At 45.4% G+C, this 23,466-nt stretch overlaps 1 protein-coding gene across 2 annotated transcripts in view; it reads right to left on the bottom strand.

Moving 5' to 3' along the window:
- FBXO42 (F-box protein 42) overlaps positions 1–22,949 on the bottom strand; it is a 108,392-nt gene extending 85,443 nt beyond the window's left edge. The window contains exons 1-2 of one of the 2 annotated variants that reach the window (XM_055385611.1): positions 22,549–22,778; positions 11,613–11,688 (exon numbers count right to left, since the gene is read on the bottom strand). The gene's annotated coding sequence lies outside the window, so the exon portion shown is untranslated. Of the gene's footprint in view, positions 1–11,612; positions 11,689–22,548 lie in introns of both variants that reach the window. The other variant, XM_004024747.5, reaches the window with a different exon arrangement.
- Positions 22,950–23,466: the final 517 nt, after the last annotated feature.

Below are 23,466 nucleotides of genomic sequence, written 5' to 3'. Positions count from 1 at the left end.
GAGGCAGAGGTTGCAGTAAGCCAAGATCCTGCCATTGCACTCCAGCCTGAGCAACACGAGCAAGACTCTGTCTCAAAAATAAAATAAAATAAAAATACAAAAATTAGCTGGGCATGGTGGCGCGTGCCTGTAGCCCCCAGCTACTTGGGAGGCTGAGGCAGGAGAATCGCTTGAACCAGGAGGTGGAGGTTGCAGTGAGCCGAGACAGCGCCACTATACTCTGGCCTAGTGACAGAGTGAAACTCCATCTCAAAAATAATAATAGGCTGGGCACAGTGGCTCACGCCTGTAATCCCAGCACTTTGGGAGGCTGAGGTGGGCGGATCACGAGGTCAGGAGTTCAAGACCATCCTGGCTAACACGGTGAAACCCCATCTCTACTAAAAATACAAAAAATTAGCCGGGCGTGGTGGCGGGCACGGTGGCGGGCACCTGTAGTCCCAGCTACTCAGGAGGCTGAGGCAGGAGAATGGCGTGAACCCGGGGGAGGCAGAGCTTGCAGTGAGCCGAGATCGTGCCACTGCACTCCAGCCTGGGCGACAGAGCAAGACTCTGTCTCAAAAAATAATAATAATAATAATAATAATAATAATAATAATAATTTAATTAAAAAGTAAAAACCGGCTTGGTGCGGTGGCTCATGCCTGTAATCCCAGCAATTTGGGAGGCCAAGGTGGGTGGATCACCTGAGCTCAGGGGTTCGAGACCAGCCTGGCCAACATGGTGAAACCCTGTCTCTACTAAAAATACAAAAATTAGCCCAGCCTGGTGGTGGGCACCTATAATCCCAGCTACTCAGAGGCTGAGGCAGGATTTTCACTTGAACTAGGGAGGCGGAGGTTTCAGTGAGCCAAGATTGCACTGCTGGGCAACAGAGCAAGACTCAGTCTCAAAATAAATAAATAAATAAATGCAGCCAGGCGCGGTGGCTCATGCCTGTAATCCCAGCACTTTGGGAGGCTGAGGCGTGCAGATCACCTGAGGTCGAGAGTTCGAGACCAGCCTGACCAACATGGAGAAACCCTGTCTCTACTAAAAATACAAAATTAGCCAGGCATGGTGATACATGCCTGTAATCCCAGCACTCGGTAAGCTGAGGCAGGAGAATCGCTTGAACCTGCGAGGTGAAGGTTGTGTTGAGCCGAGATCGTGCCATTGCACTCCAGTCTGGGCAACAAGAGCAAAACTCCATCTCCAAAAAAAAAAAAAGAAAAAGAAAAAGTATATGATATCAGTTGCTGGTTATATCTCATTAGCTTTAATAGTTAGTCACTTCTGATACAGCATATGTTTTGTTCATTCTGGGATAACAGATTTAGGACAGGGAAAAACAAGTGAAATAAAAATGTAATCCCCTCTTTGCCACCTTTGATAAATTTAATCACATACACTGAGAGCTTTGCTTGCACTTAAAAATGACAGTAAATTTATAGGTTAAAATTTTAAAATTGTTCCAACACAGAAGGGAGGCACATTGTTATTATTACCATTGCTATAGTTGAATGAAGGAAGATTAAATATATTATTCTCCAAAAAAAATGCTTATGGAATTGATTAAAAGATTTAATAAATGACATTGCTATATTGTGATTTAGTAAGCAAATAAAGTTATCCTCCTGGAGGTTGGAAAATAAATCTTACTTGGTTTAACTACTCCTATTAACAATGTTTCAACTAATGAATTTCTTTTCCTTTTTTTTTTTTTGACACGGAGTTGTTCTGTCACCCAGGCTGGAGTGCAGTGGCACAACCTCAGCTCACTACAATCCCCGTCTCCAGAGTTCAAGTGATTCTCCTGCCTCAAGCTGCTGAACAGCTGGGATTACAGACATGTGCCACCATGCCCAGCTAATTTTTGTATTTTTAGTAGAGATACAGTTTCACCATGTTGGTCAGGCTGGTCTTGAACTCCCGACCTCAAGTTATATGCCTGCCTCGGCCTCCCAAAGTGCTGGGATTACAAGTGTGAGCCACTGCGCCTGGCCTCGACTAATGAATATTTTTGATAAAATGAATAAAATTATCAGGCAATAGTGACCAAAGCATGTCATGAATTTAACAATGAGAAGAGTAGTGGCTTTTTCCAACAGATTTCAATTCAGTCATCTGAAGTACTTGTTTGTGAAATACCTTAAACTCCTTTCTCATTTCTAGTCTCTGCTCTTGCTGGCCATCCCCTCTTGCAGAAATACCGTACTCCTACTTGCCAATAGGACAAATTCCTACTCTGCCACGTAAGAGTTACCTCTTCTTGAGGTTCTATCCCCTCCAGCCAATTAAGTATTCCTGTGACCTTCTATTCATTTTATACAGTATCTTCATTATCTCAAAGTTATATAAATATTTGTTGAGAGAGGTGGCCTATAAGATGTAAGCCAACATTAGATAAATACTAGAGATAGTTTCTACTTTTCACCACTTCATAAGTTACAATTTTGCTTATTAACCATTTGCCTAATTAAAACCCACATTAAGAGCCAGAAGTGGTGGCTTATGCCTATAATCACAGCAACTCAGGAGACTGCCACCAGAGGATCACTTGAGGCCAGGAGTTCGAGACCAGCCTGGGCAAATAGTGAGACCCCCCCCCCATCTCCAAGAAGAAAAAAAAAATGCTAGGTATGGTGGTGTGCACCTGTAGTCCCAGCTATGTGGGAGGCTGAGGTGGGACGATCACTTGATGATTGCACCACTGCACTCCAGCCTGTGACAGTGCAAGACCATCTCTTAAAAAATTAATTAAAATATGAAAAAATAAAATCCGCATTTTACTTCTCATTGCTATGGTTTCCAATAAAGTCAAGACAAGGCAAGAGCACTAAAGCAATCAAGATGCAAAAATGCACAGCCACGAGTTTGCTTTAAGGAAAATATGCCTTAAGATGTGGTGTCCAGAAATGTGAAAATTGCCAATACCAATTGTCTTTTTATGTGTGTTGAATCATACTGTATTTCAGATGGGTAGTGTTATGGCTGAAAACTGTTAATACTAGTTCAATTTTAACAGTCAGCATTTAAAGGGATGGAATCCAGAAAACTAATTTCCATCTCTGACCTTCTATAAATTTGCTATGATCTCAGGAAAATTGATTTTGCATACTGTATCAACTGTACGGTAAAAATAATAATCCATCAGAAACTTCAAAAGGCTATATTCTGTACCATTTCTATGAAAATAAGTGATGACTGTGAAGAATACAAATATATTCAAAGATAGCTTATAATATGAAATTCAGCTACCAGACAGAAATATGGGGAAGAAAGAAGTGTTCACTTCATTTAAGACTGATTCTAGGCCGGGCCCGGTGGCTCACGCCTGTAATCCCAGCACTTTGGGAGGCCGAGGCGGGCAGATCATGAGGTCAGGAGATCGAGACCATCCTGGTTAACACGGTGAAACCCCGTCTCTACTAAAAATACAAAAAATTAGCTGGGTGTGGTGGCGGGCGCCTGTAGTCCCAGCTACTCAGGAGGCTGAGGCAGGAGAATGGCGTGAACCCGGGAGGCGGAGCTTGCAGTGAGCGGAGATCGAGCCTGGGCGACAGAGTGAGACTCTGCCTCAAAAAAAAAAACAAAAACAAAAACAGACTGATTCTACAGATAAGACTAATGACCTGAGAACACCTCCCTGGCACTTGGAGCAAAAGGCCAATGATATGGTCTATGTTAAACAGTCCACTTTTCAATAATGTTTAAAATAACCCACAACTAACAACATAATTTCACTGCTTCATGTTTACTATTCTGTATCAGTTTACAAACTAAAATTAAACTGACACACACTTAACAGAATTCCCAACACAATAACATTATCATACAAAAGATAATACCAAGGTTGTTATGAGTTATCTAGTTCTCTGTTACTTCCTTAATGCTGTAAACTACAAATCAGAACCCCAAATAGGAGAAATGCTAAATAGAAAGTACATAAAGATGACTCATACAGGCAAACAGGTATGCAAAAACATTCAAAGTTCTCTCTTTCTTAAACATTGAAATTCCTTAAAGCAAATACAAATTAAATGGAGTTCTAGAAGGGTAAACAGTGATCCTTAGTATCAGGAAGAAAAAACTATTTTAATAATGGCCACGCGCAGTGGTTCACACCCGTAATCCCAGCACTGTGGGAAGCCAAGGTGGGCGAATAGCTTGAGCCCAGGAGTTCAACACCAGGCCTGGCAACACAGCAAAACCTTGTCTGTACAAAAAAAAAAAAAAATAGCCAGGCTTGGTGGCTCTGTCTCAAAAAAAAGAGAAAAGAAAATAAATAAAATTACCAACATGGTGGTTTGTGTCTGTAATCCCAGCGACTCAGGAGTCTGAGGTGGGAGGACTGTTTGAGGCCAGGAGTCCAGCTGGGGCAACATGGTGATCCTCCTGCCTCAGCTTCCCAAGAAGCTGGGACTCCAGCTGCACACCACCAAGACCAGCTAATTTTTTTACTTTGTAGAGCCAGGATTTCGCCACATCGCCCAGGCTGGTCTCAAACTCCTGGGTTCAAGTGATCCTCCTGTATTGGCATCCAAAAGTGCTGGAATTACAGGTGTGAGACACCATGCCCCCGGCTCATATCACTTCCTAACTAATCTGCCACAATAGAGAGAATTAGCTGGTTTCCCACTTCCTTCCTTCTTCCCTCTTCAATCTCTTCTTTATTTTGCTGTAGTATTAAACTTCATGATGCAAATCTGGATCAAAAACTTTTGACTGGGCCAGGCACAGTGGCTCATACTTGTAATCCTACCACTCTGGGAGGCCGAGGCGGGTGGATCACCAGAGGTCAGGAGTTCGAGACCAGCCTGGCCAGCATGGTGAAACACCATCTCTACTAAAAATACAAAACATTGGCTGGGCGTGGTGGTGGGCACCTGTAATCCCAGCTACTAAGGAGGCTGAGGCAGGAGAATCGCTTGAACCTGGGAGGCAGAGGTTGCAGTGAGCTGAGATCACGCCATTGCATTCCAGCCTGGGTGACAGTGCGAGACTCCGTCGCGCCAAAAAAAAAAAAACAAAAAAAAAAACAAACCTTTTGACTGTTTTAATGCCTATTCTTTAAAATTCAAGGTTTTTAAATTTTGTTTTGTTTTTGAGATGGAGTTTCGCTCTTGTTGCCCAGGCTGGAGTACAATGGTGCGATCTCAGCTCATTGCAACCTCACTGAATACCTCCTGGGTTCAAGCGATTCTCCTGCCTCAGCCTCCCGAGTTGCTGGGATTACAGGCGCCCGCCACCATGCCCGGTTAATTTTTCTGTTTTTAGTAGAGATGGGGTTTCACCATGTTGGCCAGGCTGATCTTGAACTCCTGACCTCAGGTGACCTGCCTACCTCAACCTCCCAAAGTGTTGGGATTACAGGCATGAGCCACCGCATCTGGCCTAATCTTACTTTTTGTGTGCCTCTCCTCACTCTGGTCTATTCCTCTCTCCTTCAGCCAAATGATCATAATATTCTCTCTTCCCACCTCTATGATCCTTTGTTCTTGCTGCCCTTTTTTGTTTGTTTGTTTGTTTTTTTGAGATGTAGTCTAGCTCTGTCACCCAGGCTGGGGAGCAGTGGCGTGATCTTGGCTCATTGCAACCTCCACCTCCTGGGTTAAAGCAGCGCTTTTGCCTCAGCCTCCTGAGTAGCTGGGATTACAGGCAGACACCACCACGCCTGGCTAAGTTTTGTATTTTTAGGGGAGAGGGGTTTCACCATGTTGGCCAGGCTGGTCTCGCACTCCTGACCTCAAGCAATCCACCTGCCTCGGCCTCCCAAAGTGCTGGGATTACAGGCATGAGCCACTGTCCCTAGCTGTGCCAAGGTTTAATTTGGACATATTCATAGAAGAAGGATGTCTGGGCTGGGTGTGGTGGCTCATGCCTATTATCCCAACACTTTGGGAGGCTAAGGCAGGTGAATCGCCTAAGGTCAGGAGTTCAAGACCAGCCTGGCAAACATGGTGAAACCCCGTCTCTACTAAAAAATACAAAAAATAGCTGGGTGTGGTGGCAAACGCCCGTAATTCTAGCTACTTGGGAGGCTGAGGCAGGAGAATCACCTGAACCTGGGAGGTGGAGGTTGTAGTGAGCAGAGATCACGCCATTGCACTCTAGCCTGGGCAATAAGAGCGAAACCCTGTCTCGAAAATAATAATATAAACATTTCTGCAATTGGACTGTCTTTCCAAACACAAGTGCACATATTTTATCTAAAATAGTTTCAGCTAAGAGTGCACAGCAAAAACAACTGTCCAAAGATAAAAGAACAACCAAATCATTAGGTACTCAGAGGAAATCTCATTCAATATCTCCTAAGGTTCCAATGCTTCTCAAATTTTAATGTGAATCTAGTTTATAGATTCAGGTTCAGTAAGCCTTGGGTGGAACTTGACACTGCATTCTCACCTTGATGATGCCAGCATTGCCAGTTTGGGGACCTTGAGTATCAAGGTCTTCAGTAACCATTAAAATGTAGCTGGTATCAACACTAGATGAGAAAATGGAATCAACAGGTATTGAGAACATGTGCCAGGTGCCTTATCTCATTTAATCTTTACGTCAACTCTGTGAGGAACATATTATCAATTCTAAGATGAGGATAAGATGAGAATAATTGAGGCTGAGATAAATTAACTTGCCCATGATTACACAGAACCAGATTTGAACCCAATCATAGGACTCCATTTATTCTTTTTAAGAGATACTATAAACCGTCATTGAAATTAACTTCAAACCATCCTCAAAAGAATAATAGGCCAGGCCGGGCACAGTGGCTCACGCCTGTAATCCTAGCACTTTGGGAGGCCAAGGTGGGCGGATCACCTGAGGTCAGGAGTTCAAGACCAGCCTGCCCAACATGGTGAAACCCCTGTCTCTACAAAAAATACAAAAATTAGCTCGGCACGGTGACAGGCACCTGTAATTTCAGCTACTCGGGAGGCTGAGGCAGAAGAATTGCTTGAACCCAGGAGGCAGAGGTTGCAGTGAGCGGAGATCGTGCCACTGTACTCCAGCCTGGGAGAAAGAGCGAGACTCCGTCTCAAAAAAAAAAAAAGGATAATAGGCCAAACACAGTGGCTCACGCCTACACTTTGGGAGGCCAAGGAGGGAGGATCGGCCGGGCGCGGTGGCTCACACCTGTAATCCCAGCACATTGGGAGGCCGAGGCAGGTGGATCACGAGGTCAGGAGATCAAGACCATCCTGGCTAACACAGTGAAACCCTGTCTCCACTAAAAATACAAAAAATTAGCCAGGTGTGGTGGCAGGCGCCTGTAGTCCCAGCTACTCAGGAGGCTGAGGCAGGAAAATGGCGTGAACCTGGGAGGCAGAGCTTGCAGTGAGCCGAGATCATGCTCCACTGCACTCCAGCCTGGACAACAGAGCGAGACTCCATCTCAAAAAAAAAAGAGGGAGGATCGCTTGAGCACTGAAGTTGAGGCTGCAGTAAGCCTCTGCACTGCAGCCTGAGGAACAGAGCATGGCCCTATCTCCAAAAACAAAACAAAAAAAGGAATAACAATGTTGCATGACATCTTGTCTTAGATATAGACTTTCACTTTTCTCTATTACCTATTTCTTCAAAACGTCCTACCTTTTATTGTTATCCCCCTGCTTTGATGCTGGGCATTGTCATCCACACTTGAACCAAAATAGTAGACACCTACCTAACTGTTCTGACTCTAGCCTTTTGCCTCATCAATCTAGAGATTATTCTGCAGTCTCCAGGAATTTACTAAATGTGAGCAGACCAGTAGCATGGTAAAAATAGTGTTTCAAGAGGAATTCAAAGTACTTTACAATCCCACAATGCTCCTATCAAATCTCTCGGGTGGCATATAAACCTAGCTTCCCCACTGATAAACAAAAATATTCTGCAAAGAACATAATATATTTTAACAAGATGCTGTGACGGAATGGAACATTTTATTTCCATTTGTCTTTTTTTTTTTTTGAGACGGTGTTTCGCCCTTTTCCCCAGGCTGGAATGCAGTGGCACAATCGCGGCTCACTGCAACCTCTGCCTCCCAAGTTCAAGCAATTCTCCTGCCTCAGCCTCCTGAGTAGCTGGGATTACAGGTGCGCATCATCACCCCCGGCTAATTTCTGTATTTTTAGTAGAGATGGGGTTTCACCATGTTGGCCAGGTGGTCTCAAATTCCCAACCTCAAGCGATCCGCCCGTCTCAGCCTACCAAAGTGCTGGGATTACAGGCGTAAGCCACCCTGCCCAGTGGTCATTTATCTTTTTTCTAGTGGTGGTCAGGGCAAAGGAATGCCTTCCTGCTTCTGCCTCCTACTCACTTCTCTAGAGCAGAGGAGAGGACCTCCTTCCATCACAAGTCATTTCCTACTCCATTCCACATTAATCATTTCCAGAAGTCCATCTATACCATTACTTATCGACACAATGTCACACTATTTCATATTGTTATAGTTTTTTTTGTTTTTGTTTTTTTGAGATGAAGTCTCACTGTGTTGCCAGGCTGGAATGCAGTGGCATGTTCTTGGCTCACTGCAACCTCCGCCACCTGGGTTCAAGTGATTCTCCTGCCTCAGCCTCCCGAGTAGCTGGGACTACAGGTGCGTGCCACCACGCCCAGCTAATTTTTGTATTTTCAGTAGAGACAGGGTTTCACCATGTTGGCCAGGATGGTGTTGATCTCTTGACCTCATGATCAGCCCGCCTCAGCCATCCAAAGTGCTGGGATTACAGGCATGAGCCACCACACCCAGCCATAGTTATGTTCTTATGTAAATTTTCTCAATAACCAGATTACATATTTTTGGTTAATACCTGCACAGCTGGAACAGATTATAAATTTATGAAAGGTAGATAATGTCTTCATTACATCTTATCCCCAGGAAACCTAAAGGACAGTGGTGTATATGCACATGAAGTAAATCTTTGCTTCACCTGATCATAAAAATCACCTGGCCAAGCACGGTGGCTCACACCTGTAGTCCCAGCTACTCGTGAGTCTGAGGTAGAGGATCACTTAGCCTGGGAAATCCAGGCTGCAGTGAGCCATGATTGTACCACTGCACTCCAGCCTGGGTGACAAAGCAAGACCCTGTCTCAAGAAAAAATTTAAAAAGTAAATTACCATCCTGGCTAACAAAGTGAAACCCTGTCTCTACTAAAAATACAAAAAATTAGCCAGGCGTGGTGGCAGGTGCCTATAGTCCCAGCTCTTGGGAGGCTGAGGCAGAAGAATGGCGTGAACCTGGGATGCGGAGCTTGCAGTGAGCCGTGATCGTGCCACTGCACTCCAGCCTGGGCGACAGAGCAAGACTCCAGTCTCAAAAAAAAAAAAAAGTAAATTAAAAAAATTAAAAATCACCTAGCAGGTAGATTTCCTGGAGACTGTTTCAGAAAAATAGGCATGAAAGCAGAAATCTTAATTTTATCAACAAGCACCACAGATCCAAATCCAGAAAACCTTTGGTAGTACTTTTTTCTTTTGAGACGGAGTTTCACTCTTGTTGCCTAGGCTAGAGTGAAATGGTGCCATCTCGGCTCACTGCAACCTCCGCCTCTCCCAGGTTCATGCAATTCTCCTGCCTCAGCCTCCCGAGTAGCTGGAATTACAGGCGCCCACCCCGCCCAGCTAATTTTTTGTATTTTTAGTAGAGACGGGGTTTCACCATGTTGGCCAGGCTGGTCTCAAACTCCTGACCTCAAGTGATCCACTCACCTTGGCCTCCCAAAGTGCTGGGATTACAGGCGTGAGCCACCGCACCCGGCCAACCCTCGACTGAGGGTAAGAGTTTTGCCATGCCAAGGTTAAGTTACTTCTAAAACTTAACCTTATGTTCTCATTTATAATTTTCTTACAATGCTTTATACACTTTACTGAGCAATAGGCTTAAAATACGGTTAATAAAACTTGCAGAAAAATACAAAATAGTATAAGCAGGATTAGATCTTATAGAACAACTGAACTGTTATTTCATAAATGAGGAAAGTGAGGTCAGAAAACCTAAGTGGCTTTAAGGTCATACAGACAATGAATAGCAAAAATAGAAACTGTATCTTTTGTCTTTCAGCCCAGCACTTCTTCTATTGTACCATACCAAAATTTATTTATAAAAAATCAGCAGTAAAGCATTATTTACTAATGTCCATCAAAAACAGACCAGTTGAACAAACTCTGGTGCATCCTCACTGTGTAGCTGTGGAAATGAATAAGGACTACCTCTGTTCCAATATGGAATGATCTCCAAAGTATACTAGGTGAAAAGACCAAGAGGCTGAGCAGCGTATATAGTAGGAAAACCTTTTGCATAAGGGAAAAAAAGAATATATGCAGATATTTGCTTATTATTGCAAAATCCAACATTTAAAGGATAAACCAAAACCAAATAAATATTAGAATGGTTCAAGCACCAACCATGAGACAACCCTTGGCAATTCCTCCTCAAAGTCCCAGCTATAAAAGTGGTAGTAGGCTGGAAGTGGTGGCTCATGCCTGTAATCCCAACACTTTGGGAGGCCGAGGCGGGCAGATCATGAGGTCAGGAGTTCGAGACCAGCCTGACCAACATGGTAAAACACCGTCTCTACTGAAAATGCAAAAATTATTTGGGAGTGGTGGTGCACGCCTGTAATCCCAGCTACTCAGGAGGCTGAGGCAGGAGAATCGCTTGAACCTGGGAGGTGGGGAGGCAGAGGTTGCAGTGAGCCGAGATTGCACCCCTGCACTCCAGCCTGGCCAACCAAGTGAGACTGCGTCTTTAAAAAAAAAAAAAAAAAAAAAAAGAAAGTGGCAGTAAGTTTGAGCGGTGGTCCCTACTATTTGATATTCTTAAAAGTTCTGGGCCGGGTGCAGTGGCTCACGCCTGTAATCCCAGCACTTTGGGAGGCCAAGGCGGGCGGATCACCTGAGGACAGGAGTTTGAGACCAACCTGACCAACATGGAGAAAACCCCGTCCTACTAAAAATACAAAATTAGCCAGGCATGGTAGCGTTTGCCTGTAATCCCAGCTACTCAGGAGGCTGAGGCAGGAGAATCGCTCGAACCTGGGAGGCGGAGGTTGCGATGAGCCAAGATCGCGTCACTGTACTCAAGCCTGGGCAACAAGAGAGAAATTCTGTCTCCAGAAAAAAAAAAAAAGTTCTGGACCAGGCGCGGTGGCTCATGTCTGTAATCCCAGCACTGTGGGAGTCTGAGGTGGGTGGATCACCTGAGCCCAGGGGTTCAGGACCACCCTCGACAACATGGCAAAACCCTAACTCTACAGGCCAGGCGCAGTGGCTCACGCCTGTAATCCCAGCACTTTGGGAGGCCAAGACGGGCGGATCACCCGAAGCTGGGAGTTCAAGACCAGCTTGACCAACACGGAGAAACCCCGTCTCTACTAAAAATACAAAATTAGCCGGGCGTGGTGGCACATGCCTGTAATCCCAGCTACTCAGGAGGCCGAGGCAGGAGAATTGCTTGAACCTGGGAGGCGGAGGTTGCGGTGAGCTGAGATCACGCCACTGCACTCCAGCCTGGGCAAGAAGAGCGAAACTCTGTCTCAAAAAAAAAAAAAAAAAAAAAAAAACCCTAACTCTACAGAAACAATGGACATGGTGGCATCTGCTTGTAGTCTCTGCTACTAGGGAGGCTGGGGTAGGAGGGTCACCTGAGACTGGGGAGGTCAACGCTGGAGTAAACCGTGATCGCCCACTGCACTCCAGTCTGGGAGGCAGATTGAGATCCTGTCTCAAAAAAAAAAAAAAAAAAAGTTATAGTAATACCATCTCCTCCCTTTTGTTCCCAACCCTTAATAGCTTCACCCCACAGTAATTAATTTCTAAGTTACCTACTGCTATGGTTTAGATAAGGTTTGTCGCCACCAAAACTCATGTGGAAATTTGATCCCCAATGTGGTGGTGTTAGGAGGTGGGGCCTACTGGGTGGTGTTTAGGTAATGGGGGCAGATCTCTCATGAGTGACTTGGTGCTGTTCTCCTGGTAGTGAGTGAGTTCTGGCTCTCCGAAACTAGATTAGTTCCTGGGAGAGTAGGTTGTTATACATCAGGCCATCCCCAAGGTTTCCCCTATTCACGTGTCAACTTCCCCTTTGACCTTTCCTGCCACACTGTGATACAGCTGGAAAGCCCTGCCAGAAGCCAGGGCCATGGACTTGAACTTCCTAGCCTGTAGAACCATGAGCTAAATAAACCTCTTTTCTTTATATAATAAACTACTTAGTCTCAGGTATTCTTTACAGAAACACAAAATGGACTAAGACACCTACTCTACCACCTTTTGCCCTTCTGGTGTTATAACACATATGTAACCAATTCCCTATACTAAATTTCCTCTTTGAAATATTTAGTATATTTTCCAGTTTTTGGCTGGATCCTGATGGATAAAAAATTCTAAGGATTTAGAAGAACTGCAGGCTAGGCGCAGTGGCTCACGCCTGCAATGCCAACACTTTAGGTCAAGGCAGGTGGAGGATTGCTTGAAGACACGAATTCCAGACCAGCGTGGGCAACATGGCAAAACTCCATCTCTACAAAAAAACACAAAAAAATTAGCCTGGCATGGTGGCATGTGACTGTAGTCCCAGCTACTCAGGAGGCTGAGATGGGACAGTAACTTGAGCCTGGGAGGGAGAGGTTGTAGTAAGCAGAGATTGCACCACTGCACTCCAGCCCAGGTGACAGAGCCAGACCCTGTGCCTAAAAAAATAAAAATTAAAAAAATTCCCAGCACTTTGGGAGGCCGAGGCAGGTACATCACGAGGTCAGGAGTTCAAGACCAGCCTCGCCAAGATGGTGAAACCCCATCTCTACTAAAAATACAAAAAATTAGCCAGGCGTGGTGGTGGGTGCCTATAATCCCAGCTACTTGGGAGGCTGAGGCAGGAGAATCGCTTGAACCCAGGAGGTGGAGGTTGCAGTGAGCCCAGATCGCGCCATTGTACTTCAGCCTGGGTGACAGAGACTACGTCTCAAAAAAAAAAATATTGGCCAGGTGTAGTGGTGCCCACCTATAGTTCTAGCTACTCGGGAGGCTGAGGCAGGAGGATCGCTTGGGCCAGGAGATTGGGGGTGCATTGAGCCATAATCACACCACACTTTAGCATGGCAAAAAAAAAAAAAAAAAGAAAACTGCAAAGGGATCTTTTTTTTATTTTTTTGAGACAGAGTTTCACTCATGTTGCCAAGGCTGGAGTGCAATGGCGCGATCTTGGCTCACTGCAACCTCCACCTCCCAGGTTTAAGTGATTCTCCTGCCTCAGCCTCCCAAGTAGCTGGAATTACAGGCATGTGCCACCACACCCAGCTAATTTTGTATTTTTAGTAGAGATGGGGTTTCTCCATTGTTGGTCAGGCTGGTCTCGAACTCCTGACCTCAGGTGATCCACCCGTCTCAGCCTCCCAAAGTGCTGGGATTACTTTAAGTTAGCTTCAGGTATTTTATTAGTAGTAATATGGAATATATATATATATATATATATATTTTTTTTTTTTTTTTGAGACAGAGACTCTACCGCCCAGGCTGGAGTACAGTGGCTCGATCTCAGCTCACTGCAACCTCGGCCTCCCGGGTACAAGTGATTCTCCTACCTCAGCTTCCCAAGTAGCTGAGATTACAGGCACATACCACCACACCCAGCTAACTGTTTTTTGGGGTTTTTTTGTATTTTTTAGTAGAGACGGGGTTTCCCCATGTTGGCCAGGCTGGTGTCAAACTCCCAACCTCAGGTGATCTGCCCGCCTCAGCCTCCCAAAGTGCTGGGATTACAGGTGTGAGCCACAGCACCCATCCAGTTGTTACATTTTTAAACCTCCTTATACATACATAGGATAAAGCAAATAAATGTTAATATTATTAAAACCAAATATTTCAGTATGAGACAAATATAAAATCAAAAGAAAAAATCCCATAAATGTGTTAAATTCAGTTGTAAATATCAATATAAAGTTCTGATTTCTAATAAAAATATTTTCTGGGCCGGGTGTGGTGGCTCACACCCGTTATCCCAACACTTTGGGAGGCCAAGGTGGGTGGATCACCTGAGGTCAGGAGTTTGAGACCAGCCTGGCCAACCTGGTGAAACCCCATCTCTACTAAAAATACAAAAATTAGCTGGGTGTGGTGGTGGGCGCCTGTAATCCCAGCTACTCCGGAGGCTGAGGCAGGAGAATCACTTGAACCTGGGAGGCGGAGGTTATAGTGACCCAAGATTATGCCATTGTACTCCAGCCTGAGAGACAGAGTGAGACTCCGTCTCAAAAAAACGACAACAACAAAAAAAAATATATATATATATATATTTTCTGAGCCAGGCGCAGCAGCTCACGCCTGTAATCCCAGCACTTTGGGAGACCAAGGCAGGCGGATCACGAGGCCAGGAGTTCGAGACCAGCCTGGCCAACATGGTGATACCCCGTCTACTAAAAATACAAAAAATTAGCTGGGCGTGGTGGAGGACACCTGTAATCCCAGCTATTTGGGAGGCTGAGGCAGGAGAATTGCTTGAACCCAGGAGGTGGAGGTTGCAGTGAGCCAAGATCCTGCCACTGAACTCCAGCCTGGGTGATGGAGCGAGACTCTGTCTTAAAAATAAAATAAAATAAAATAAAATAAAATAAAATAAAATAAAATAAAATTTTCTAGTTGTGACTACTGAAAGGACCTAGAAACAATGAAGACCCTGTAGCAATGAGCATCCCTAGCACACAGATCCTGGTTTCTACTGGCATTCCCTGTAAAAGACACTGGGTCGCCGGGCGCGGTGGCTCATGCCTGTAATCCCAGCACTTTGGGAGGCCGAGGCAGGTGGATCACAAGGTCAGGAGATCGAGACCACCCTGGCTAACAAGGTGAAACCCTGTCTCTACTAAAAATATAAAAATTAGTTGGGCATGGTGGCGGGCGCCTGTAGTCCCAGCTACTCAGGAGGCTGAGGCAGGAGAATGGCATGAACCGGGGAGGCAGAGCTTGCAGTGAGCCGAGATCAAGCCACTGCACTCCCGCCTGGGCGACAGAGCGAGACTCCGTCTCAAAAAAAAAAAAAAAAAAAAGACACCAGGTCTTCTTAGAAAAACGACTAATTTCACTTCAATGACAGGTAGAGTACAAGGTGAATCCGGGATAGCTTGTTGTGACAAAAATAAGGAAGCACTCCAAGACCAAAGGTGACATATCAGAAGGACACAACACCAACTTAAGGAGGCTTATGCTGGCCAAATTTCAGGGTCAGAACGACTAATGGTGAGAACGAAGTGTAAAATAATGAATAAATTAAAATCCATGTACAATATAGTGATACAGAAAGTAGCAAGGAAACTTATTTGCTACCACTGAGGTGACCACTTCACCAATTCCTTACGAAGAAATTTATAATGAAAAGCAAAAAAATAAACACCCTACCTTATTAGAGATCAATAAAGGAAACATTTGAAAGTGCATTTACCCCCATACTAGTGAATTCCTTAAAACAACTGAAATGAAAGTATCCTAAATAGAAAATATTCTAAGGGAACATTACCAGCTAAAACCAAAACATGCTTGCCTTTATAGAAATTAAATGAACTACTTCAAATCTATTTATTACTAGAAAACAAGAGAGCGAGGCGTAGTGGCTCACACCTATAATCACAGCACTTTGGGAGTCCGAGGCGGGCGGATCATGAGGTCAGGAGATCGAGACCATCCTGGCTAACACAGTGAAACCCCGTCTCCACTAAAAATACAAAAAATTAGCTGGTCGTGGTGGTGGGCGCCTGTAGTCCCAGCTACTGAGGAGGCTGAGGCAGGAGAATGGTGTGAACCCGGGAAGCAGAGCTTGCAGTGAGCCGAGATTGCGCCACTGCACTCCAGCCTGGGCGACACAGCTAGACTCCCTCTCGGAAAAAAAAAAAAAAAAACAAGAGAAAATAAGTTACTAAGCTAAATTACTGTCCCGAACAGTACAATTTTTTTTTTTTTTTTTTGAGACAGAGTCTCACTCTGTCGCCCAGGCTGGAGGGCAGTGGAGGGACATCAACTCACTGCAACCTCTGCCTCCTGGGTTCAAGTGATTCTCCTGGCTCAGCCTCCCAGGTAACTGGGATTACAGGCACACACTAATTTTTGTATTTTTAGTAGTAGAGACAGGGTTTCACCATGTTGGCCAAGCTGGTCTTGAACTCCTGACCTCAAGTGATCCACCCACCTCAGCCTCCCACAGTGCTGGGATTATAGGCATGAGCCACCGCACCTGGCCTGTCAGAATAGTACAATTTTAAAAGTGACTATTGCCATATATAATAACTATACATTTATCAGATTTATATAGTATACATATATAAATACACTTATCTGTGTGTGTGTGTGCGCATCAAAGCATCACAAGATACATCCACCTTTGAAGCAAAACACTGGAAAAAATTAAAAACTCAGAAAAAAACTTTACAGGCCAGTACAGTAGCTCATGCCTGTAATTCTAGCACTTTGGGAGGCTGAGGCAGGTGGATCACTTAAAGACAGGAGTTCGAGAGTAGCCTGGCCAACATGGTGAAACCCCGTGTCTACTAAAAATACAAAATTAGCCAGGCATGGTGGTGTGCACCTGTAATACCAGTTACTCAGGAGGCTGAGGCAGGAGAATCACTTGAACCCAGGAGCAAAGGTTGCAGTGAGCCAAGATGGCGCCACTGCCCTCCAGCCTAGGCAACAGAGAGAGACTTCCTCTCAAAACAAACAAACAAACAACTTTACAAATTAAAAAGTAGAAATTTCAGGCAGGGCACGGTGGCTCACGCCTGTAATCCCAGCACTTTGGGAGGCCAAGGCCAGCGGATCACCTGAGATCAGGAGTTCCAGACCAGCTTGGCCAACATGTTGAAACCCCATCTTTACTAAAAATACAAAAATTAGGCAGGCACAGTGGCTCACGCCTGTAATCCCCACACTTTGGGAGGCTGAGGCGGGCAGATCACGAGGTCTGGAAATCGAGACAATCCTGGCTAATACAGTGAAACCCTGTCTTTACTAAAAATACAAAAAATTAGCCGGCCGTGGTGGCGGGCGCCTGTAGTCTCAGCTACTCGGGAGGCTGAGGCAGGAGAATGGTGTGAATTGGGGAGGCGGAGCTTGTGGTGAGCCGGAGCTTGCAGTGAGCCGAGATCGTGCCACTACACTCCAGCCTGGGCGACAGAGTGAGATTCCGTCTCAAAAAAAAAAAAAAATACAAAAATTAGCCAGGCATGGTGGTGCACACCTGTAATCCCAGCTACTTGGGAGGCTGCGGCATGAGAATTGCTTGAACCCAGAAGGCGGCGGCTACAGTGAGCCAAAATTGTACCATCCAGCCTGGGCAACAGAGTGAGAGTCTGTCTCAAAAAAAAAAAAAAAAAAAAAAAACTTTTTTTTTTTTTTAAACAGGCTGGGCGTGGTGGTTCACGCCTGTATTCCCAGCACTTTGGGAGGCCGAGGCAGGTGGATCACCTGAGCTCAGGAGTTTGAAACCAGCCTGGCTGACATGGTGAAACCCCGTCTCTACTAAAAATACAAAAATTAGCTGGGCGTGCTGACAGGCACCTGTAATTCCAGCTATTCTGGAGGCTGAGGCAGGAGAATTGCTTGAACCCAGGAGGTGGAGGTTGCAATGAGCCGAGATCGCGCCACTGCACTCCAGCCTGGGCAACAGGAGCAAAACTCTGTCTCAAAAAATATATAAATAAAAATAAAAATTAAAAATAGAAGTAAAATAAGCTTAATACTGGACAATTTTAAAATGACTTATCTGCCAGCCGTGATGGCTCACGCCTGTAATCCCAGCATTTTGGGAGGCCAAGGCGGGTGGATCAGGATTTCCAGACCAGCCTGACCAACATGGTGAAATCCCATCCCTACCACAAAAATTAGTCAGACGTGGTGGCGGGTGCCTGTAGTCCCAGCTACTTGGGAGGCTGAGGCAGGAAAATCGCTTGAACCCAGGAGGCAGAGGTTGCAGTGAGCCGAGATGGCACCATCGCACTCTAGCCTGGGTGACAGAGCAAGACTCCATCTCAAAAAAAAAAAAAAAAAAGAGGCCGGGCGCGGTGGCTCACGCCTGTAATCCCAGCACTTTGGGAGGCCAAGGCGGGTGGATCACGAGGTCAGGAGATCAAGACCATCCTGGCTAACATGGTGAAACCCCATCTCTACTAAAAAAAAATACAAAAAATTAGCTGGGCGTGGTGGCGGGTGCCTGTAGTCCCAGCTACTCGGGAGGCTGAGGCAGGAGAATGGCGTGAACCTGGGAGGTGGAGCTTGCAGTGAGCCGAGATCGCGCCACTGCACTCTATCTAGCCTGGCGACAGACCGAGACTCCGTCTCAAAAAAAAAAAAAAAAAAAAGAAAAGAAAAAAAGAAAAGAAAGACTTGCCTATAAGTCATAATCTGTATTATAAGCTTAATGCTGGACAATTTTTAAATGACTTGTCTGTAAGTCATATCCTTGTACATGTAGCAAGCTGTCACATTATAGAAAACTGAACACATCACCTTCACTTTTCCATCAGCTGCAACTTTAGAGCACTCATTTTCAGTTAAGATACAGATGGTATATGTTCAATAATACAGTGCCACATAAAAATTTCACTCAATCCAAAAATTCGAAGTTTTTACAATATAGGCAACAACACGCTAAATTAATTGTACAACAACTACAGCACTAAGGTGAATAACTTGTACTGGGATACAGAAGTTCAATATCAAAGCTACTAGCAACACCAATCCACATAGATTCTATAAAAGTTTAGTGTAATTTGTCGGGAGCGGTGGCTGAAGCCTGTAATCCCAGCACTTTGGGAGGCAAAGGTGGGCGGATCACATGGTCAGGAGTTCGAGACCAGCCTGGCTAATATGGTGAAATCCCATCTCTACTAAAAAAACTACAAAAATTAGCCGGGCATGGGGCGGGAGCCTGTACTCCCAGCTACTCTGGAGGCTGAGGCAGGAGAATCGCTTGAACCCGGGAGGTAGAGGTTACAGTGAGCAGAGATTGCGCCACTGCACTCCAGCCTAGGCGATAGAGCAAGACTTGGTCTTAAAAAAATAAAAAAGAAAAAGAAAGTTTAGTGTAATTCTCACTTAAGCGGTCAGCTTCAATCAAAAAGGAATTAAGATCTTCTCATTTTATTTATTGTTGGGAAAAAGGAGACAGTACTAATAACCACCTATAATCAACATTGTAAGGAATAACAATTAAATATTTACTGTATTAATTAAATGTCATCAAATTAAAAACACAGTGCCTCTTGTACTAGTTTACAAAACAAAAACAAAAAAGCATCATCACTCTAAAGTTGTCACCACTTAGTAATCTGAGATATTTTAATTGCAGCTGCAATGTTTGTGTTTGTTGCCTGTGTATATGACTCATATAGAAAGGTTTTCCCAAGACTGCTGGATTTTTGAGAATGCAGAAGCCATAACTGGGGCATACTGTGTGGGAACTGTCATGACAGTGAATGAATAAAAGGGGAAAAGAACCCATGACAGAATTTTTTTTCAAGTTTTTATAAAAAGCAAGTCACTCACTAAAGGCAGACTCTGCAGAATAATAGGAAAGGTTGGGGAAAAGCCATCCCTGCTCCAAGAAGCCTTCCTTGACTCTCTTGGTTGGATTCAGTGCACTTCTTACACTACATAGCACTTAACGGGTTTCCTTGTCTGGCTCCCCAGCCATACTATATGCACCTTCAGACCAAAAGCTGTCTTAAATTAGTACCTACTTCCCAAAACACCTGCCATATGGAGGGCCCTCAGTAGGTGGTTCATAAATAGGAATAATCAATTTTACATTTACCTTTTATTTTACATTTTACAAAGCACTTTCACGAACACTATCTTTTCTGATCCACATTAACAATCGTGGGAAGGGCTTTATTTAATCAAATGGCTTCTGGTTTTATAAAGAGTTAATTCAGGGCCGGGTGCAGTGGCTCAAGCCTGTAATCCCAGCACTTTGGGAGGCCAAGGCAGGTGGATCGTCTGCGGTCAGGAGTTCAAGACCAGCCTGGCCAACATAGTGAAACCTTGTCTCTACTAAAAATACAAAAAATTAGCTGGGCATGATGGCAGGCACCTGCAATCCCAGCTACTCAGGAAGCTGAGGCAGGAGAATCGCCTGAACCGGAGAGGTGGAGGTTGCAGTGAGCAGAGATCATTGCACTCCAGCCTGGGAAACAAGAGCAAAACTATGTCTCAAAAAACAAACAAACAAAAAGAGTTAATTCAATGACTAAAACAATTCTGAAATCACAAAGATAATTACGTATTTGTTCATCTTTCAGATAGCTTCTCCCTGGGACCTCAGTGTTCTCATAAAACTCAGATGTTTTGTTAGCATTTTCTTTGCTTGCTCTCCATAATAGGTAGGACTCACCCTGCTCTGAATCTTACTCAGGGTTTAAACCACATAAAGCTGTTATTAAAGACCCCTCTAGAAATCAGACAAGAAGAAGCATCCTAAGCTATTTTTTTTCTGATCCTGTTCTTTTTGTAACTAAGGTAAGGAATTGCAAAGGTCAAAATCTGGAGAGCAAATGATGTCATGGATGTCATGAAGTTGCATCAATACCTGATGATGATTTAGCATAAAAGTGCAACATATTATGCCAAGAAGCATAATGATGAGCCACCAGGATGTTTTACTGCATTAATTTCGTGACTCTTTATTAGCAAATTGATATGCAAAGTAGCTCTCCAATTTTCTACCACAGAGAAGCTGCTGGTTCAGATTTACATCTTTAGCAAAGACACTAACAAAATCGACAAATTTCTATGGAAAAGTCTTTGATTTAAAAATAGAAAAGGAGGCTGGGCGCGGTGGCTCAAGCCTGGGGTGGGGCAGGGTATCGCTTGAGACCAGGAGTTTGAGATCAGCCTGGGCAACATGGTGAAACCCCGTCTCTACTAAAATTACAAAAAAAAAAAAAAAAAAAAAAATTAGCGGGCGTGGTGGCGCACACCTGTAATCCCAGCTACTCAGGAAGCTGAGGCAGGAGAATCGCTTAAACCCAGGGGATGGAGATTGCAGAGAGCCGAGACTGTGCTACTGCACTCCAGCCTGGATGACAGAGTGAGAGACTGCCAAAAAAAAAAAAAAAAAGAAAGAAAGAAAGAAAGAAAATGGTCAAATAATAACCTAAACAGTTGTCATTTTAACAATGAAAAGCTTTTTAAGATATGCAACATGCCTATGGATCAATGTAGATTGAATCATCTATTTATACTGGCTTGTCAAAAGCAAACAGTTACTGGGTATAAAATGACAACATACAATAGAAAAGACACCCAATCAGATTACACACGTGAATACACTCAAAGTTAGCAATTTAACACAGCATCACTAATGGCCATAAGAGATACAGACTTAATTCTAAATATTCAATTCTAAATGATGGTACTTCCCCCAAATTTTCCTTGCCTCTTTAAATCCATGATGTCATCATTCTTAAGCAGAAGTAAAGCCAATTTGTTACAAAAGATATCTTGGTGTGTCCAAGCAAAAGCAATCGCCTGAACAATTCCCCACAGCACAAGTTCAGTGAAGCCATCATTCCTCAAGAAAGAGACCACAAGGCTTCAAACCGACTTCCCTACATGACAGAAACACAATCGAAGTCTCCCAATTAGCATTTAAACAACAATAAAAGTTGTTCTCAAAAAGGAACAACATAGTTTCAATGTCGGGGCCAGCAACTGCCAGCAAGTAAAACTGGTAATGTGTCAGAATCTTCATCTAGATCGATCAGAATCCCACCACAGAAAAATCCAGACTCTGGCAATTAAGAAATGAGGCTTTTATTTTCCTAATAGAAATCGGGAGATTTAACAGACAAAGTAATTGGTTATTCTGAATCTTAACAAACCGAAGGTTTCAAACGAACTCAGCGCTGAAGTTACTCTGCAGCGACCATCAAGATCTCACAATCGTTTTCTCTTCGCTTACAAATTCGTTCCCACCCTCCACTGTTCCCTTCGCACACACAATTCTCGCCAAGAGAAGCCTTCCACAGTCACAGCATGGATTGCTGTCTCAAGCAAGGAGATCCGCAGTTCCCATTTCTCTAGGGGAACACTCAACAAGCTAGGAGATAGGAAAGGCCTTTTGTGTTTTATTTAACGTAAACCAATTCCAAAATTATCCCTTTGCAGCTGCAGGTTCAGAGATGCTGGCCCCCAGCCGCAGCCCCAATTTTGATGGGCACCCGACCCCCGACTCCTCTCTCGCAAAGGAGTGAAATGTTCGGAGGAGCGATGAAAGATTACCTGACACCCTAAAGCCATCCTTGCCCGGGCCACACACCCCTTCACTGTCCGGGTGAGGGGACGAGAACCACCCTGCTGAGGAGAGGGGGTGGGTTCGCTCCCAACCCAAGGGCTGGCTGGAAAGGAGCTCTCCTCCTCCTCGCCTCACTCGAGGACGGCGATAGCAAGTCACCCTGCCCAACCAGGACCGACCCCCGCGTGGGATACGGGGCCTGCGTCAGACCCCGGGCGCCCGCTGCCCCTTGCCAGTCCCGGGCATAAAGGGCAGAAGGCGCCGGCTCCCCTCTGCGGCCCGGGGAGGAGGAGAGGCCTCACCTGGCCCAGCCCGCTCCACGCTCTCGGGTTCGCTCCGCTGGCGACGGTAATGAGGGAGCCAGGGACAGGGCCAGAGCAGAGGCGCTCTGCCTCAGGCCGCGACAGCCGTGCTCGGGGCTCCTCACAGCTGGCGGGACCCCGAGCCGCCCGGAGCCGCCATCTTCCTCCACTCAAACGCCGCCGCCGCCGCAGCTGCTGCTGCTCAGGCCGGGAGAAGACAGCGCAGAGCGCGCATGCGCCGGGGCGGGCGCGGAGGACGCGCGCGCACTCACGTCAGCGCGGCGGGCTGGCGAGGGGCGGCCAGGGGGCGGCCAGGGGGCGGCGCAGTGTTGAGAAGGGCCGTGGTCACAGGCCGAGGTTCTGTGGAGGGTGGAATGCGCTCGGGGGAGCGAGGCTTCCGCACCCGCCTTCGCCGCGTCTCTAGCGTCGACCTCATAGCCGCACCCACCCTCCGCTGCACTGTCTGGGGCAACTGGGTGGTTTTCCCAGTGGTTTGAGACTAACATTTAGCCAGGAATTAACTCACTTCTACCCCGAGGGCCCGATGAGCAGAGAGGGCTGTGGCGGATGTGAGTGCCCTTGGATATCGCCAACGGGAGGGAAACTGTGCTTGAGGTGTGCAGAAGTCTTCCCTTAACCGTAGCCTCGTAGCAACCACTGTGTGAGTTCTTACTAGCTCCACTTTTCAGATGAGGAAACTGAGGCACAGAAAACGATCACTTATTTGCCCGGAGTCACACACCTATCAGTGGAGGTGGGGCGGCGCGGGAAAGAGGATTTAAACTCAGGCTTGTCTGGTTCCCAAGCTCCTTTACTTCCTACTAGCTAGGGGATAGGATCCAGCAAAGTCCCCCTTCTCAAGGGAGCAACCTGGTGTGTAGGTGAGAACCTTCATGAGCCCAGCCCTACAGCATGTGG

Source organism: Gorilla gorilla, chromosome 1, assembly GCF_029281585.2.
Source record: "Gorilla gorilla gorilla isolate KB3781 chromosome 1, NHGRI_mGorGor1-v2.1_pri, whole genome shotgun sequence".
Taxonomy (NCBI): Eukaryota; Metazoa; Chordata; class Mammalia; order Primates; family Hominidae; genus Gorilla; species Gorilla gorilla.
This window is presented reverse-complemented; position numbering and strand designations above follow the sequence as displayed.